This window comes from Piliocolobus tephrosceles, chromosome 14, assembly GCF_002776525.5.
Source record: "Piliocolobus tephrosceles isolate RC106 chromosome 14, ASM277652v3, whole genome shotgun sequence".
NCBI lineage: Eukaryota > Metazoa > Chordata > Mammalia > Primates > Cercopithecidae > Piliocolobus > Piliocolobus tephrosceles.
The window spans coordinates 22,623,493-22,631,401 of NC_045447.1; positions in this window are offsets into that span (position 1 = coordinate 22,623,493).

Consider the following 7,909-nt stretch of genomic DNA (forward strand, 5'->3'; position numbering starts at 1 on the left):
TGTCTCTGGCCAGTCTAGAGAGGGTCACAGTCTCAGCCAGGTTGCCGCAGAGCATGGAGACCTGGAGTTCCCTAACACTCAGCTTCTTCTGCAACACCGCATTCCCAGCCAACTCTACTGCCCCAGAATCAACCTGAGTCCCTGTCCTGGCCACACAAACCATGGGATGCTGATGGTTCAGTAGCCCTGGGCAGGTGACAGCCTATTCATGCCTTGGTTTATCTCTCTGCTACTTAAAGGAAATAGTCCTCCATAAGGTTTTTCTCAGGATTAAATGGGTCCGTCTACATTAGATACTTACAACAGCACCTGGCATGTGACAGGCAGTTTACACATGTTGATTGTTGTCATTTGTGAACTCAACTCCCTACTCTCCAGACACACAAAAGTCTCAAAAATGCCTTTTGCTCATCCCCTCTCATCACTTGCATGTGTTCTCCCTCTGGTGGGAGTGGAGTTCCAGCTTGGGCAGATCCACCCTAAATGTCACACACTGGCTTCCTGAGGCCTTTTGCCTTCTCCCAGAGGAGTTGATAACTCTTCTCCGAGGTCTCACAGTGGGGACTCCCTACTTCCATTTTAGCCCTTTCCTCACTCAATGTCATTCTTCTCCAAAGGATTATGAGCAACACAAGGGCATGGTCTGGTTAGAATTCCTTCTGAACCCTGGAGCCTTGCCCTGGACCTAGCCCATAGCTAGCACCCATTGAAATTGAGCCTGATGCCTCGAATGAGGAAATCCTGAAGGAAGATCTCCCAGCAGCACTGTGAATGTCCAGGATCCCTCAAGAACAGTGGTCCTTCCAATTTGCACTGTCAATGCAGCCTGCAAGGGGCCTGGAGAGAAGGCCACAGCCAAACAAAACCCAAGGGCTTTGTGTGGGGGTATGCTTTTTAATTGGCCTCTGCCCATAAAACTGCCAGACCCTGAAAGGCGTTCACTGTCTGTCTCCCTTTGGAAACTTTGCTCCAAGTGTTTGTACATGTTATAGCCAAAGCCAAGCTGTTCTGTTTTCCTGTTTTACAAGAGTTGGCAGCAGGGGAGGGCAAGGGGCTACAGGTGTGCTCTGCTGGACAGGGAGGCATGTATGCCTCTGTGTGTGTATGTGTATGTGTGTATGTGAAACAGGGAGACTGGGGAGGTTGTCAGTTTAGGTAGTCACAAGCACCCAAAATGGGTAGTTCAGAATTCAGATTCTGGACCCAGCCCTGACACTAACAGGCTGCTGGACTCTAGTTTCTCCCTAGTCTTGCCCTCAGAGTCTCTTCATAAACAGGTTAGCTGGACAAGAAATTCACTGAAGAATCCTTCAGCTTTACTAATTGTTTTTTCAATCTCTTAGGGCCTGCAACTGGAAAAGGAGAGGGTAAACAATTGTATGTATTTGTAGAGGAGGAGGATGTTTACAGAGCAAACTCCTGGAGCAGAAGAAGTGTTACTTATTCTAGGAAAATTGCTCTGACCGTAGCCCCAAATTCAGGACAGGAGTTCTGCCTTTCAGTTCTCATAATCCCCACATATCTGTGACGTTCCTACTTAATCCATTGGGTTTTAATTATGCCTTTAGATATTTGTTTTCCCCTAATATATCTGAGCTCCTGGATAGGGCTGTGTTTTATGTCTCCAGGACCCATAGGTTAAATCATACATTAGATGCTAAAGAAATGTGTGGTCATACTGCTCCATGCAGTTTCAAAGTCATTTTTACTTAAGTCTTCTGGAATGGGGCTCATGATCTACCCTTTGTAGTTGAGGAAATAGAGGTTGAGATATGGGTTTGTGTTCATGCAGGATCTTCAAGCCTGAGTAGACTGTGGGCTTCTTTCTTCTGAGTCCCAGACCAATTCATTTTGGAGTCTACCAGAACGCTCATTTATGAATTTGCTAAGGAGCCACTGAAGGACTAAAGAGATGGTGGGTATAGGAACTAGAAAAGTCTAATCAAATGTAAGGCCTTAGCACTCTCCTCCTTGGTCAGAGAGGCTGATCTCTTGGGGATTCGGATTAGAAGGACAAATTTCAATAATGACCAGAGCAGCAATTGCCCTTTGTTGAACACTCCATGGCCAGGGTCTGTGCTAAGCGTGTTGGTTGGAGTATCTCATTTAGTTGTCAGACATACACCATATTGTAGCTATCAACACTCCCATTTTACAGAACAAGTATTGAGGCTCAGGGAATTTAGGTGATTTGCCTGGAGCCATGCCGTTAGGAAGAAGCCAGGATGCAGTTCTCGCCTAAAACATGGTCACTCTACAACAACATTCTCATAACTCCTCCAGAGGCCAGTGCTCCCATTTTATAAATATGGAGACTGAGGGCCAGAAATGAAAAAGTACCCATTCAAGATCATAAAGGTGCCAGAACCAAGAGTAGAGTGTTTTTTGATTTTATTTCCAATGCATTCCTGACCCCATGGTAACCCCAGGTCCATCTGCTTTTCTGACCTCTGGGCAAGTAGAGAATAATAGGGGGAAAACTTTACCTCTTCTCAGAAATCAAGGCAAATGCCAAGTTGGGTTAGCCTCCCCAGGCAGTTCTGTAGCACAAATACTAGCCTATTTGCTGCAGTTCACTAGGTTTTATGATCAGGGATGACGTAGTTTCTTCACTCACTTGCAATCTGTTCAACTCCACAGTCAACGAACAGCCTTCCTGGGGCAGAACAAGAGGCAAGTCTTAGAGGAGCTGTCTGCAAAGATCATCAAGGCTAGCCTTTTTTTATCAGAAAATAAAAGCATGACTCATTGACTGTGTAGCCCTAGGCAAATTTCTTTCCTTCTTTGGATCTTGATCTTCCATGCAATATAATTTGGGGAACTGGGTTCAAACATCCAGATGACTTGGGAGCTTGGGGAAAAATACAGATTCCTGGGCCACATTCATTGAGATTCCAATTATGTCTTGGGACTCTGTGTTTTTGCAGCTTTCCCAGGATGGCTTTGATACATGCCATATTTGGGAATCACAAATATGGATGATTCCCAAGAGCCTTTCCAACCGGAGCACACACAGTCTGTCCATTTACATGGAAGATACACCAAGGCCCAGTCCCCATCTTCAGATGTTGCAATAGTAAGTATGCAGCTGAAGGAATGCACCCCTTTGTTGGAGTTCAAGAGAATAGAGTTAAGACCAAAGATTTGCTTAGGGAGTGTTCATATAAAGGGCTGCTTTTTGGGGAGGGGAGGATAATATGATGAGCTTTCTATCACTAGAGAGTTACAGGTTGAGAGGCAACCAAGATGAGATGCTGGTCCCTGTTACAGGGAACGAAACACCTTCATAAGGAATTGTTAAGGGAGGGAGAAATTCTGAAGAATAAATATTAATCTTTGGAGTCAGACAAATTGAGTTCAACTCTCAGCCTCCTCAAACATAGAAACTTAGCAGACTTGTAGCTCCATTTATTCCCCCTGCCCCCCACCAAAAAAAAAAAAAAAAAAGGAATCACCAGATGTGTCCACCTCACTCAGACCTTGTAAGGAAGACACTATGAATAAATCAGAAAGGGCCTGGCATAGAATGTGACACACAGTAAGTGCTGCATAAAGGTTTGTGGTTTGCTTTTCTTTTCCTTTTATTTTCTTTTCTTTTTTTTTTTCTTTTTTTTTTTTTTATCTCTTGTTCATTCCTTTGGCATCACTATTAGTTCCCACAAAACCTAAATCTAAATTTAGGGAGAAAGAACTTCTCACCCAACCTTATTTTCTGTTACGTAAGACGCTGGGGCTTACACCGAAAACAAAATCAACAAACAAACACAGAACAGAGGATGACTATTGGGCCGCAGAGGTTTCTGTGGTTGGCTGAGGACATGGTACATTGGGTGTGGATGAGAATTTTCTGCCCCTGTTTCTTTGAGTTTCCAAGTGAAACTTCCAGTTGAGGATGAGCCAAGTTCAGAACGCACTCAGCACATCTGTAATTGGGTTAATGGTATTTGGACTTGTTTAATCTATTCACCTGATGTCAGGTAGATGTCACATTCATAGAACTTCTCTTTATGCTGAGCGAAAATACAATATTTTCATGCAGCAGTGACACAGGCAACAGTGGCACTGGGTTCCGTAGCCTCTTGCCTTATCACATTCACACCACAGTGCAGAATGGAATTTAAGCATTGTCATGCTCTGCCCTATTCATACCCTGTTCATAAGACCTTTTTGTCTTATGCCCTATACCTAAGCTGCTTCAAGTTCCCTGCCCGTCCCTGGTTTTTTCAGACCTCCATCTCTTTACCCATTCTGCTTCCATAGGTATGTATATTCTTGCCAGCTTTTTTCCTTCTGCCTAACTCTTGCTTTAGTGGACAGTAGCAATTTCTCTATTGGCTCCTCAGAAACAGTTATTTCTTCTGATCAATGCCTGATTCTTTTTGGAAGAAAGGAGTAGAGAATCACCTCGGCTTCACTGGGTATGATCTTGGTGGAACTTAAATCAAAGTGTTATGTTCTTCCATCGCAGGCTACCCAAGCATAAGACCTGCATGTGGCCAACTAGATTCTTACTCCCAACACTCTGAACTTTGAGTAGAGTGATACCAGAAAGGAACAGCTGGAGTGTGTTGAACTGTAGAGGCTGGATTAGATTTTTTTATCTGTTTTTGCTACTAAGACCCTGGAATGATCTGGCTTCTTCAAGTCTCTTTCTCCAGCCTTCCCTCACAGGTTGAAACCTATGAACCAAGCCCTCTCAAACACTTGTAGTAACTTTCCTTTGGGCCAAACTATAGCTGCCTCTTGCAGCCTATGAACCATGACATATATATTCAACCATGATCTAATACTGTTTTCTTTGGGAAGCCTTCCTTGAACCCTCAGAGGTGGAGCTCATTTAATCATTCATGACATCCCTATGGAGGACCTAATATATACTTGATTCTGTACTCGGTTCAGGTAATATGAAGTCTTGGTACCTGCCCTCTCCTCTGAAATTCCCAAGCACCAGTCCTAACTTAGCATGTTGGAAAGCCCTGGGTTTTGTGACTTATCTCCCACAGAGTCTGTGGAGTCCATAATTACAGTGCAATGCTCCATTCACCTCCAGACCTCTACTGCCCAGCATAGTGTCCAGAAAAAAAGTTGATGCAAAATAAATGTGTGTTGAACTCAGTTGACTTCCTTTTGGGGACACCCTACAAAACAATCTCAGCCTGAAATTCAAAACTGCTTTGAGAACTAACCCAGACACTGTTGTATTTGGGAAAGCAAAGAGGAAAAAAATGGTTGGAAAAAAATTGCAGTGGATGTGTACTTTGATTCAATGAGGCATTCTTTTGCTGTTAGCCTGGTTTTAAAAAATCACCTCCTAGCAGTAGCCATGACCCAATAAGCACTTTGGTGACTGGATGGAAAGATTTCATCTAGGGGTGCTAGTAAAAATCCCAATAAAAGGGATTCCCATTCCTTCTCTCTCTCCACACACTCCTCCCTTCCCATAAGGAGCCTTAATGAACCCTCAGTGCAACTCTGACATGATGGAAACTGCAAAGAGATGGAATTTCCACACTGGACAGAGAACAGAAGAATGTTATTTTTCTCACTGCAGCCTTGGAACTGGCACGCTGCCCTTGGGTGGGAAAAGGGGTGTGTGGGGAAAGGAGCTAGAGTGGGGGGAAGGGCAACAGAGGCTGAGATGAGATGATGGCATGCCAGGCCTCCAGATGTTTGCTCCTTGCAGATGTGTCAGTGACGGTTTGACCCACACATCTGGGAGATACCACCACAGTTCACATCTGGAGAGTACTTCACAGGTTACAAAGTCTCTTACTGATGTCTCTAATTGGACTCCCATGGCAGAACAGATACTGTTGTCCCCATTTTATCAATGAGGCACCTAGAACTGTCACGTGGCCTTGCTTAGGCAGTGATAACAATAACAATGGCAATGATAATGATTGCCAATACTAGCAAAGCATTCAGTAGGTACCAGGCACTGGTCAAGCACTCTATAACCTTAGCTCATTTAATCTACATGGCATGTCTTTAAGATGGACATTTTTATCCCCACTTTAATGAGTCACACAACAATCTAATAATTTGCTTTAGATTACCCAGAGAGCCAGTGGCAAAGGTAGGGGAGTCAAGCCTAGGCGGTTTTCCTTCAAACTCTATGTCCTTAAGCATTATTTACTGCCTGCCTGCCTGCCTGTCAAAGCTGGGAATAGAATCAAGTCTGACCCTTAATTTCATCTTGCTGCTTATAGCATTAAATAAAGATAGAAGTGTGATTCTAGCTAAAAAGTATTTATTCATTCATTCACACATGTGCTAAGTGACTGCAACATGCCTGTCACTTGTTTGGTCAGTGGAAACACAGAATTGAGAGAGAATAGTCTTCTATTTGGTTCTAAGTGTTATAAGCATAGTGGCCATTCTATCTCCAACTCCTGAAATTGGGCATGGCACATCTTGGGCACTGAATAAATGTGTGTTGAATGAATGGGTTGTACCTGCTCTTCAGAATAAAGACTTGTAAGTGAATATATGTTCATGTTCTTATATATTATGTAAAATAGTTAGATCATATAGAATGTTGAGACCTACGGTGTGGTCTGGAGATAGAATAGATGAGCACAAGAATGTAGATTTCCTGCCACTTCCAATAGTTCAGTATATTTTAAATGGAGAGGTATTGTAGTGGAGTCACTATCCAACAAGTCCAAACAGATAAGCAGGGATATGTTCTGAAAAGTTGGGCATTGTATTTTAGGACAGGGGTCAACAAACTTATGTTTTTTTGTTTGTGTGTATGTGATTTTGTGTTATTTTTAGAAATGGGGTTTCACTCTTGCCCACGCTTGAGCATAAAGGCACAGTCACTGCAGCCTCAAACTCCTGGGATCATTGCCTCAGCCTTCTAAGTACCTGGGACTAGAGTCCCAAATAGCTGGGACTACACCATCACACCTGGCTTAAACTTTGTTCTTTAAAAAGCCATATAATAAATACTTTAGGCTTTGTGGGCCATACTGTTTCTGTCGCAGCTACAGACTTCTGCTTCACAAAAGCAGCCATAGATAGTATATACATAAATGAGCATAGCTGTGATCCATCAAAACTTTATTTACAAAAATTGGCAGAGGGCCAGATTTGGTCTGCAGTGCGTAGCACCATTGATGCAGCATGATCAGATTAGGTTTCCTTTCTTCATTCACTTCTTAAGTATTTACTGAATACCTTCTATGTACCATGTATAGTAGCAATTGCTTTATTTTTGTTGCTTACAATCCTGAGAGGCAGAAAAAATCAATTACAGCAGCCTGGCAAGTACTGTGATAAATGGAAACAAAGGGAGTCGTGAGGTCACAGAGAGGGGCCCCTACCTTAAAATTTAGAAGGGTGAACACATATCACCCTTCTCCAAGGAAGAAATATTTGAACTCCAGCCTAAAGGATGAATAAGGCTAGATGATGAAAATGGAAGAATGAAAGAATGTTCCAGATATATAAACGCTGGGGAGTGATAGAGAACTTGCAAGGTTAGTGAGCCTAGAAGAAATTCAGCATACCTGGAGCACAGATTGTGAAAGGAAGAATGGTAGGAATGGAGGCTGAATATTATAAAAACAAAGTGTGGGCTACATGTGTAATTTAAAAGTTTCTGATAGCCACATTTAATTTTTGTTTTTCTTTACTTCTTTTTTTTTTTTTTTTTTTTTTTTTTTTTTTTTTTTGAGACAGAGTCTTGCTCTGTTGCCCAGGAGTACAGTGACACAATCTTGGCTCACTGCCTGTGGCTCCCTGGTCCAAGTTATTCTTGTGCCTCAGCCTCTGGAGTAGCTGGGACTACAGGCATGCACCAGCACACCGGCTAGTTTTTGTATTTTTAATAGGGATAGGGTTTCACCATGTTGCCCAGGCTGGTCTCAAACTCCTGGCCTCAAGTAATCCGCCCACCTTGGCC